This window comes from Pyxicephalus adspersus, chromosome 6, assembly GCF_032062135.1.
Source record: "Pyxicephalus adspersus chromosome 6, UCB_Pads_2.0, whole genome shotgun sequence".
Classification (NCBI taxonomy): Eukaryota; Metazoa; Chordata; class Amphibia; order Anura; family Pyxicephalidae; genus Pyxicephalus; species Pyxicephalus adspersus.
In genome coordinates, this window is record NC_092863.1 from 47,545,715 (window position 1) to 47,558,544 (window position 12,830).

A 12,830-nucleotide genomic window follows, 5' to 3' on the forward strand; every position below is an offset into this window, starting at 1 on the left:
TTACGCAGAGATATGTGCAAGGGGAGGGGGAGGGAAGGACAGTCAACTAGGTAGCCCAGGGGAGGGGTAAGGGTCAGACAGAGGAAAAGAGAGGGGGGGGGGGGCGTCCGACTGGCCCCGCGTTTGTGTACTCTAAAAATTACTACACGCCTCCAAGCATTTTGAACTATACTATTACTCCCGTTGATATTACTGCCAGAGAGCTTTAAATTGGGTAGATTCCTTAAACCAATCCCAGGCAGCCCATATCTGCTTGTATTGTTCCCATTTGTTGTCATCCTCCGCCACAAGCCTTTCTAAATGCTGTATCTTCTCTAGTTCTGTAAACCAGTCCTTAAGAGAAGGTGCCGTAGGCTGTTTCCATTTTCTGGGAATAATTGATCTGGTAGCCGTAAGGAAATGTCTCAAAACATCTCTCTTATTAGCCTTAATGGATCCTGGGAGGATGGACAGCAGGGCCACCTGAGGGGTGATCCTCAGGTCAGAGCCGGTCACCCGATTATATATATCCTCTATCTGGGACCACAAGTTACGGATGGCTGGGCAGTCCCACCAAATATGTATCATATTACCTAAATTGGTTTGGCAACGCCAACACCTGTCGGATTGAGAGGGGAACATGCGATGAATATCCAAGGGGCAGAGATACCATCTGGATAAAATTTTATAGTTGGTCTCCTGAGCCTTGCAGGGAAGTGACATTTTATGGGTTAGGATAAAAGCTTTCTCCCAATCTAACGGAGATATAACTTCTCCCAAGTCCTTTTCCCAGTATCTTGTGAATGTGGGCGTGTTGTCAGTGTGGTGTTTAATCAGGATCTCATATATCTGTGATATCGCATGGGTTGGCCTGTTCGGTGAGCGGAGTATAGTTTCAAAAGCCGTGAGGTTACGCTGTGTGGGATACAGAGCTAAGAAGGTTGAGATAAAAGAAAACATTTGGTTATATTGTAACCATGCTGATGGGAGCCTCTGCACCCTGGCACCAAGCGCAGAGAACGGCGGGACTTTGCCAGTCAATAGTATGCTGCATATCTGTCTATGATCCTGGGCTGTCCAAGATAGAAATTTTTTAGCATTCATTGCCGGTGGGAATGAGGGGTTGTCAAACAAAGGAGTCATGGGCCCCATGATAGTGGACACATAATTCGTCTTAAGGAGATTATCCCATTCTTTTAAAAGATCAAGAGTGATGCCGGGTAACGAATGAGTAAATTCCAATTTAGACCTATCCACCCAAGGTATAGAACAGAGATCGATTGGGGATAGAGCATTTTCCATGACCACCCAGCTTTTCTTTTCTCTGTTGTGAAACCAATCTACTACACGAGTTAATAGAGCCGCTCTATAGTAGGATCTAATGTCAGGAACCCCTGCTCCGCCATGGTTTTTCGGTCTGGTAATATATCGAAAGGCTAGTCTTGGGCGCCTTGTTTTCCATAAGAACCTCTTACAGAGCAGCTGTAACTTGCTAATAAAGGCCAGAGGCAAATGTATCGGGATCGTTTGGAAAATATATAGCATTTTAGGTAAAATGTCCATTTTGAGGGTGTTGATTCTGGCAAACCATGAGAGGGGGAGTAGATCATATTTGCCCAGTTCCAGCTTCAATTTGCTGAACAGTGGATCATAATTGTAACGAAATAATTTAGACGGGTCATCTGGTATAGAGATTCCTAGGTACTTAAGTTTCTCGTTGCAATGCCTGAAGGAAGTGTGTTCTCTGAGGTACTGCAACTGAGCGGAGTTAAGGGAAATGTTAAGCAATTCAGTTTTATCAAAATTCACTTTAAAATTATTTAGAACCCCAAATTTTTCAAATTCCTCTAAAATAGCAGGGATAGTGCTCTGCGGGGATGATATATATATTAGCAGGTCGTCTGCAAATAATGACAGTTTGTAGTGAAGTTTCCCAATCTGGATCCCCTGCACCTGCGGGTTTGTCCTTAGGGCCACCGCGAGATGTTCCATCACTATAGCATACAGCAATGGAGACAATGGGCATCCCTGTCTGGTGCCGTTGGCAACAGAGAAGGACGTAGACAGTCCGCCACTGACCCGTACGCGAGCCGTGGGGGATGAATATAGGGCGGCTATCCTAGCTAGCATCAGTGGGCCTAGACCGATCTGACGTAATGATTGATACATAAATACCCAGTTCACTCTGTCAAATGCCTTTTCGGCGTCAACTGATAGTAGACACATGGGGGTTTTGGTCGTTTTAGCTGCATGAGTGATCAAAATAGTCTTCAGTGTATTATCTCTAGCTTCCCGTCCATTAATAAATCCAACTTGATCTGTATGGATCAAGGTTGGCATGTGCCTAGAAAGTCGATTGGCTATCAGTTTGGAAAAGAGTTTTACGTCCACATTAATTAAGGAGATTGGTCTGTAGTTTGAACAAACTGAATGGTCTTTACCGGGTTTGGGTATGACAGTAATGTGTGCCTCCAGACTTTGAGGAGGGAAGAAGGAGTCTCCCGAAATGGAGGTAAACACCTTTGTCATAAACGGGGTCAGAAGTTCAGCGAATAGTTTGTAGAATTTAGGTGTGTAACCGTCTGGGCCAGGGCTCTTACCAGCCGGAGTGTTTTTAATTACCGCAGACACCTCTTCTACTGTAAAGGCCGATTCCAGGCTAGCGGAAATTTCCGGGTCCAATTCTGGTAATGCAGTGGATTCTATATAGGCAGAGAGAGAAGTAGGTGTGTGGGGTGATGCTTGGATATTATATAAATCGGCATAGTATTGTCTAAACTCGGATAAGATCTCCTTGGGGAAAGCCGTAAGGTTTCCTTTAGAGTTTCTAATATGGGGGATATACATGGCGGTAGTTCTTGGGTGGAGCCCTCTAGCCAACAGCCTGCCACATTTTTCTCCGTATTGGTAAAAGGATTTACGATATTTATCTCTATATTTTTGATATGTATAGTCATACAATTCCAATAAACGCCTTCTGGCAGATGTGAGGTCATGAAAAACATCTGAGGACATATTACATTTATGCAATCTTTCAAGTTGTCTTATAATATCAAGTGTACGTGCAATTTCTTGGGATCTGATTTTTTTAAGTCTCGATCCCTGTTGGATCAAAACCCCCCGGAGAACTGCTTTAAGAGCTTCCCACTGAAAGGGCAGTGGAGTCTCATCTTCCTCGTGATCTTTTAGAAAGTTTCTAATAGTATCAATGACTGCTTGCTCGCATACAGAATCTCTAAACAGTGAGTCATTGCATTTCCAAGTCCACTCTTGGGGACCTATCTGGGGTATTTGAATAGATAGGGTTACTGAAGCATGGTCAGACCATGGGCAGCTATCAATAGTTGCCTCTGGGTGCCAATCTAAAAGCCTATGGCTGGTGAAGATGTAATCGATTCGGGAATAGGTGCCATGGGGATTAGAGTAAAATGTATAGTCTTTGTCGCCAGGGTGCAGGGCTCGCCACACATCAATCAATTGGAGCTCGTGTAGTTTAGCTTTAAATGTATTCAATTTGAAGAGGTAGATGAATGACCTGTGGACGTATCCACTCTAGGATCGAGGGGAAAATTAAAGTCCCCTCCGATAATCAAAGTGCCCTCCGCAAAAGTATTAATTTTATTCAGGAACTGGACATACGCTGCCGTTGGCTGTTGATTTGGAGAATAAAATGAAGCTACAGTATATTTCTTTTCCCATAAGGAGATCTTAGCAATGACATATCTTCCATGCGGGTCTACGCAGGTGTCCAGTATCTGAACTGGGATAGTTTTGTGGAAGGCTATGGAGGCCCCCTTAGTTTTACCGTCAGGATTGGAGCTATGGATCCAAGTAGTATAGTAGCGGTTACGCAATGTTGGGATCTTTTGAGAACAGAAATGCGTTTCCTGAAGCATCAAAATATGTACTCTAGCTTTGTGTTGGCTATATAAAAGCTGTGATCTCTTATTAGGGCTATTGAGTCCTTTAGCATTAAGAGAGCACGTTTTCAAACCTCGAGGGTTGTTCGGTTGAGTAGATGGCATAATTAATTTTGCGGAGTGGGGAATCTATCAGATACTCCTGGGGGGTGAGATCAAGGATACGTTAAGAAGGCCAGTCGGGTGGGGATGGGGAAGGTTAGGGGTCGGTGTGACTGACAACTGGGTAGGGTTAGTTCCCAGTCGTCCGTGGAAAACTAAGAAAAAATAAGGAACTTCCTTATTCACCGCCAATACCGGCGGTACTCCTATGCGGGGTAGTGTAGCCAATCAATAGGAGGGAGGATCACTTTTAATGCAAGATCACCAGTAAAAAGCTGTCGGATAAGCGCGGCTCCGTGCGCAAGCTTTTTCCGTTGCTGAATAGCGCGACCGCGTACGATTCCGGATCGCTAATACGAATGCGCGACTGATAATCCGATTCTGCTTGATGAATCAGGGGCAGTGTATTAAGGAATCCAGTTTAAAATGAATAGCCTTGCAGTGCATATTACCATTATTATTACACAGTATTGATATAGTGCCAACATATTACGGAGCGCTTTACAAAGTCTATAGTCATGTCACTAGCTGTCCCTCAAAGGGGCTCACAATCTAATGTCCCTACCAAAGTCATATGTCTTTAATACAGTCTTAGGTCAGTCAATTAACCTAACCATGTTTTTGGGATGTGGGAGTACCTGCAGGAAACCCAAAGGGAGAACATTAGATTCGAACCTAGTGCTAGCCACTGGGCCAACTGTGCGGCCCATAACATACTATGAACACATTTGCACTGAAACACAAATGAAGTTGGCTAAGTAAGTGTCTTCATGTTCCTTTATGAATTAATGGCATAACACTGCCCGTCCTGCATTATCATCCACTGTGTTGTGTTCCTGCAAAATGCCTGGGAGAACCTCATACTGCATAACTGCTAGTTAAAGGTAAACTTTAGGTAAACAGCTAAATACACAGTTGAAATACATATTAGAAAAAGAGCTAATACTTTCTGTAATTATACTTTTCTCACTACTTGAATGGCATTACATGCAAGGTTGACACTGCTCCCTGCTTAACCCTACAGGATCTTTTTAACATGGGGGTCCCCCGTGAAATAACTTTCAAGTCTTCAGGTAACTGTCAGGGAACCCTTACTAATATAACTATAATTTCCACAGCTCCCATTACATTTGCTTGATGGTCATTGGGAAGAATACCTCTTACTTTTCTGGCCTGTGGGAAAATTGTGACCCGTACAGATCGACAACAACATCAAACTAACCTTAAAAACACATATTGTTCTTTGCTCAAGGAACACCTAAAATATTCTGGAGGAACGATGCTTGAGAAACACTGACCAATGGTATAGGCACAGGAGGGTGCTAAACCTCCTCTCAATAAATATCTCATCTCCAAATCCAATGCCAATCATTGCCTTCACCTCTCTCCAGACTTTTAATGAAAGTTTGGATTTTTTTAGTTATAATAACCAAGCTCATCTCAAGCTTTCCCAGCATTCAAGCTGTAAAAAGCACAGTGACCCATTCACAAAGCTTGTGTTTTCCTCTTGTTCCGAAACAGGGTAGCCTGATAATGATCACATTCCAAAATGTCTGAGCTTCTACCTTTTGTGTCAGCTAAATATTAGGATCTGCTTCCCCTGCCATAGAAAGTCACAATCTTCTGTGTAAGAGCAGCGCAATCCATCCATGCACAGCTTTGTTAAAACTGACAGCCTGGTTCCTAAGAGAAGAAGGTTTACAGAAGGAGACTGCTCAGAAGCAGCAGTAAACATCCTAATAAGAGTGAAAACACTATAATAATAATAATAATTATTATTAATAATAATATAAACATGGTTTATATAGCGCCAACATATTACGCAGCGATGTACAATAAAAAGGGGTTGCAAATGACAGACGAATACAGAGAGTGACACAGGAGGAGAGAATTATTTTCCCGTAGATGGGATTTAAATAGACACTAGTCTTATTTGCTGTACAAGTGCACACATATGTTACAGTCTTTGTACCCACAAAACAGACCTGAAAGCTAAACTCCAGGTATCAGAGATGGATTAAGGCAGAACAGGGTCCTAAGCAATGCAGAGGCTTTGCCAACACCTCTAGCCATTTGTGCCTTTTCACTTTTCTTACTGCAGGAACATGAAGGTTGTAGTTTTGGCTCCTATATCAACTTTGCTAAAGTCACCTTTAGGATGATTCTGTTCTGCCAGGAATATTTAAAAAGGAGAATATGTCAGAATTTACAACCAACACCTAAACTTCAACAGTGAAAAAATATCAGCCAGCTGCATGAAAGGAGGGAGCCTTCAGTAGGGAGTAATTATGGTACAGATTTTGGTACCCCACACATAAACGTGTTTCAGCTCTGTCCGTCCTCTCCATGAAGTAGTAGATCACTGTTAGCAGTCATCCATTACTGCACAGGTGATCTGTACTAACTAAATCAAGTAAAGAAAAAAGTAATAAAAAAGCATGAAAACAGAAAAATAGGAACAAATATTATACTAAATATATTTCCAAAATAATAAAAACAAAATCATTTCCTCCCCATTAATCCCCAATATGAAACAAGGAGGTTGGATGATCTGGATGACATTTGCATTTACTGCGCATGCATCAAATGCTGATGTAAGTGAATGAAAGGTCAGTCAAACATTTAACGATTACAAACCTGTGAAAAAGTCACCGTTGTGCTCATTTCTTGCTCTGGTTAACCCTACACAATCTTATCTCAATGTTATACTCATCATTTAAACATTTGTTTTTTTTTTCCCTCAACATTTGTCACAATGTGAAAGGTGAATCAAGTTCTTCTAAAGCAAAACATAAACGTTTACTGATAAACATTACCATTGCTATCCGTTACATAAGCAGACAAAAAATGTTAATGTCCTAATATACTGATTTATTTACTAATTACCTATTAATTATTCCCAATAAAACTTAAAGAAACATAAATATGTACATCTAAATGTGTTCTTTTTTCAGTACAGGTGGGGCTTTAATATGGTAACAATGTAAAATGTTAGAATCAGCTAGAGGTGTTAAAACAGACATCATCTAAGTCAGTGTTTTTCAACCTTTTTTGAGCTACGGCACATTTTTTACATTAAAAAATTATGAAAAAATCCTGCGGCACACCACAAACCAAAAATGTTACAAAATTACAATCTGTAGCTTAATACGGTATATACAATGACAATATAGTTTCTCAATTTATTTATACTCAGTGCAGATTAAAGTTCATTTTAAATATTAAAAACAAATGAACGTGTGCAAACTTCTGGCTCAAATAGTTTTATGTGGTATTAGCCCTAGCCATGCAAGTGTAACACAGGGCTTTAAAGATACAATCCTGGAAACTCCCACATTTAACTCAACAAAATTACACCTACCACATCCCGAAATTAACAAATAATAGAAAAAGAAAAGGTGGAGGACTTTAAATGCAGTATATATATATATATACACACACACACACGCATATGACTATGTTGCTGAGTAACTAACAGTTGTAAAATTATCTAGAGAATTTTCAATGTTACTGGTATTGTTGAATTTTAAAACTGTTGTAAATAAAATAGAATATTATTATTAATAGAATAGAATAGATATTAATAGTAGTGAGAATCTATCTTATATTTATGCAATACAAGGTAGAGATATTCTTTCACTATAGTGAGTTTGTCACTATAAGCTGATAATTTATTTTTATTTTTTTTGTTATTATTGGGAATCTTTTTAGGGGCTGCCGAGTCCATGCTAAGGACTGAACAATGACCAATTCAATTACTGACTATGGTATTTTACCTAATCTAATAGCCCTATCTCACAATGTTTAGGGATTTATCTCTCCAAAGATTGATATTCTTGCTTTGCAGGAAACACATTTCTCTAATAATTCTATCCCAAGGTTCTTTCATAGGAACTATCCTATATTTTATAATGCTAACTCAAATATAAAAAATGGTAATGTTAATATTAATAATGTAATGAGTAATGTTAATGTTAATAGGAGTATTGCTGTGTTTCAGGAAAAGTCTGAATTTTGTGCCACAAGAGGTAATCAGAGACCCTGAAGGTACAGTTAGGTCCATAAATATTTGGACAGCCACAACTTTTTTCTAATTTGATTACTACTTCATGGTTATTAGATTAGTACACCTATGTTAGCCTAGGGTTAACGTAGGAGGCCTTTCTTTAGTTTTTAGTATGTTCTAAACAAATAAAATTCAATGTTTTGTATAAAAAAATCTTGCCCTTCAAAAGCCTGTCTTTCCTTCTCTTTCTCCCCCACATACTCCCCTCCATCTTGGCTAGGGTGGATTACCACCATCAAAATGAATTTATTACCTCAGCTCCTTTATTTATTTCATACTCTTCCGATTCAGGTACCCCAGAATGATAAATTACTCCTTCAATCCAGACTACAGAAGTTTATATGGGTGGGTTAAAAGAGAAGAATTCAAAAGGCCACGTTATTTGCACCTAAAAAGTTGGGTGGGATGGGAGTCCCTAATTTGAAATACTATTATGTGGCTACCCAGATAGAGAATTGCGCTATGAGTACACTTCGAGGAATTCAACCTCAATGGGTGGAACTGTAGAATCTGGATAGATTCAATGGGTCTATCGATTCATTAATGTGGATAAAGAAAAAAATCAAGAGGCATATTCTCCTGTCCTTCTTTGATATACTCTACCCAAATATTGGATAAATACCGTAATCATCTAATGCTCTCATCTGCTCATGCACCCCCTACACCCCTCTGGTACAACCCGGAATTTCCGCCGGGACTTCATTCTGAACAGTTTGAGTGGTGGATTGCAAAGGGCTACATGAGAGTGAAAGACCTGATGGATGAACTGTCAATACTTTCTTGGGACTTTTTGTCTAGTAAGCAGGAAATTCCTGCTAAAGAAAATTTTTGGTACAGACAACTATATTCTTTTATAGGCTCTATTATTAGACAGGCTCCTAGACCAATGCGATCTTCTCTATTTGAGAATCCATGTTCCTCCATAGCTACAACGAAAGGACAAATTTCAATCATTTATTCAGCCCTGGTGTCTCCAACTGGTAAATTAAAATACATGATGGACTAGGAATATGATTTGGGATTGTCTTGGGATCTAAAGGATTGGTGTGATCTAATATATTCTTTTTTTTTTTTTATTTTGTTTTTTTAAAGTAAACAACAAAACATACAGATACATCATCAAACCACACAAAAAGGGTGAAGCATTACATAGGAGAGGCAACTACGGAGCATAGCAATACACTTTACTATCTCTGATGTATAAAAACATCTGATAATATTGCGCGGTCTTCAAGTATATTGAACATCCTAACGAAAATAGCTCCATGAAAAATAGATCAAACTCAACCTCAGTTCCATTGGTTACCAGTTTTCAGTAATTTATTAAAGGGAATAGAGAAGATAAAATAAGAAGGAAAAGAAGAGATAGAACAGAAAAAGAAAAAAATAGAGCAAGAGGATGAAGGGGAGGGGGGTGGGGTGTAAGTAAGGTGGAAGGGGGGTGGGGGGGGGCATTGGTCAACGTGGATATGCCCATGTACTACTAGGAACCTAAACTGGAGGATGGAGTAATCTTTTATAGTCTGCCAAACATTTAAAGTCATCCCAGTAAAACCAGGTACGTACCAGGCTATCAGGAGGTTTATCGCATAAGCTGTAAGCCAAAAATTGTATATCGTTCACTCTGGAAATCCATTGCTGAAAAGTAGGAGGAGCAGATTGCTTCCATAATGGTGGGATACACATCTTGGCTGCGTTTAGTAGGTGGCGTAGCAAAGAGGCTTTATAGCGTTTCCTTGACAGTGTCGACACATGAAGCAGGGCAAGCTCAGGTTTGTTAGTGATGGAGATTCCTGTTCATCTCAAATTGATCTCTGCTACACCAGACCAGAATGAGGTCAGGGCAGGACAGCTCCAGAAGATGTGTAACAATGTGCCAGCGTGTTGCCCGCAGCTCCAGCACATTGGATTTGTATGTGGATACATTTTTGTTAAACGGTCTGGGGTCCTATACCATCTAGTGAGTAATTTGTCTCTTGGTACCAGTTACTAATCGAGGCCTTGTGCCCATAGTGTAGCATACTGTCTTTTTGGTCATTCGTAAATGTTAAGGTCTCTCTCCCATTTAGTTATGAAAGAAGGGTTGGGGGTACCACGGGACCCCAACTGCAAATTATAAACATATGAAATTGTATGAGGTTCTGGAATATGGGTGTCAGTCGACGTGCTAGCATACTGGAAAAAGTTTAACATCCCAGTTCAGCAGCAATATCGGTCAGTAACTTGCACAAGATTTTGGATCTTTATCAAGCTTAAGTATAACTGTTATGTGAGCATTGGATGAGTCGGCCAGTAAGCCCTTTTTGTCCTTATTGCCAGTGCCCTCCCACATTTATTGCTATATTCATAGAATAAGGCCCTACATTTATCAAGCTGAGACCTAGCCAGCCTTGGAACAGCACAGTAGATTGATTTTCTCCTGAAGGCCAGTAGCTGGGCCTCTGTTTCTGCAGAGTGACCTCACTCCGATGGTGTTCTAAGTGGCAGCATGCCACAGTGAAGTGGTTATTGTCGCAACAAAAGCAGCACAACTACCAGTTTTAATTAGACCCTCCATCCACAGAGAACCCCATCCACCATAGTTATAGCAGCCAACCTAAACATATATATAGCGCCACCGTCGTAAACATTAAACATCAAAGTGTTTAGCCATATATATATATATATATATATATATATATATATAAAATGTCTTTTGCAAATAAAGGCATCTTAAACAAAGAAAATAAAATAAGGTGGCAAAGTTGGTCTGTTGGGCATCATACAGATCCCGAACAGTCTCTAGATAGTGTGGGATAGACATGGGTTCAGGCAGCATTATAGATACTGTATGCGGGCTAAGATATGTAGTAAACCCCACAAGAGTAAAAGCAGAAATTATCAGATGGAGTCCCTTGTAGCACTAGCCACATCCCCAGATAAATTCAGGGAGTCACGCTGTTCAGGCGTACAGACACTCAGACACCATTCACCATAGGCAAATAATAGAATAGATTATAAACATAAAATAATTTTTGTAAGCAGGGAGCATTAGAATACTCAGCACATAAAAAATATATAATATTTTAAAAACAACAAATAAGCAACAGGAAGAATGGCAATCAAAACAACCAATAAAACCTATTCATGAAGTAGAGCGTTAGTCTGCAAACATTTGTCAAAAGGATCCAGAATTTCTCTATGGGAAAAATTGTGGTTTAAATAGCTCAGACAAGCAGGGTATCAAATATTACAGGTCACTTGTAGAAACCAGCAGAACCGCCAGAAGAGGGCCTGTGAGGTACAGGACATAGATTCGAACCAGCATGACTTTTTGAACATAGTAAGGTTCCAAACAGCGTAGTATGATCCAACCGTTCAACAGAGATTCATCAGTGTGAAAAATAAAACACATGACCCAGGAGATCTGTAAAATTAGCAATTAGCATAGGAGTGTTAATCAAGCCTCATTAGACAGGGGCCCAAATGTGTTCCGTGAATCCACTGAATAGTTGCGCATAGGCCTCTGGGGAGCATCTCTCCTGCGGTTCGACTGCAGAGAGGCCGTTTCTTCTGTAGGGAGAGCCAGCCAGTTCCGTAGAACAATAGGCTCTAGCCCCAACATAGAAAACAGAGCTGAAAGTTGCGTAGTGCGATGAAGTGTAAATGTCTCACTACCTTTCATGATGAACACATGAATTGATGACCCAATCTATAAAAGGCTCCAGCAGAACGAATCAACTCAAGTAATGGGCGCAGTATGCGGCACATGTGTAAGGTTTGCGCTGAGACATCTGGTAACAATTGTATGCTTGCTCCATCAAAATCAACAGGGCCATGAGGCCACACTTTCCTCAGTATTTTCTCTTTCAGAGTGTAATAGTGAACACGACATAAAACATTATTAGGGAGATTGGAGTGCGGGTCTTGGAGACTGCGTACTCTGTGCACACGGTCAAGTTCAATAGCCGTGTCAAGTGGGCGATCAAGAGGCGTGTTAAAAATGGCTGTCACAGTGGCACGTAAATCAGAGTTAGCCATAGCATTTGGGATACCTCTGAGGCGCACATTGTTGCGGCGACTACGATTTTCTAAGTTGTCAGTACGATGCAGCAGAGAAGTAAGTTGTGATTTGACTGGTATTATTGGGAGAAGGACGGGTGGACGCCATATTGGGCGTCACGTTCTCCGAAGCTGGCGAGCTATTAGAGGGGAAATAGCGGGCAAGAGCGTTGTTCTTACCCGCCCGCTTGGATCCTGGCGTCTTCCTCCCGTGTGGCATGCGGTTTCCAGGGGGAGAGCTGAAGTATGGAGGCTGCCCAGACTGATTACACAAAAGATGTGGCGGGAGCACGGAAGGAAAACTGCCTCACGCTGCCATCGTCTAGCCGTGCCCCTAACATATTCTTTATCAAAAATATCCCTGAATTCAGCTTTGGTAGAGGCCAATTATAAAGTAATGTTCTGTTGGTACTTGGTTCCAGGTAGGCTGGCTAAACTTTCTTCGTCTGTTTTGCCAACATGTTTTAGGGGATGTGATTCCAGAGGCTCAATGCTGCATAATTTGTGGTCATGTGCTATTGGCTTGCTCTTCTGGAAGAAAGTTTTTAAATTGATTTCTGAGGTTTTGCACTGTGAGATACAGAGTTCTTCGGAAGAAGCTCTTTTTTGGAAAGTTAGGTATGACTTTTTCCAAACCTAATTTAAGACTGATTAAGCTGATACTTCTGGCTGGCAGAATCACATTAGCTAAAGCTTGGAAGTCAAACACAATTCCCTTGGAA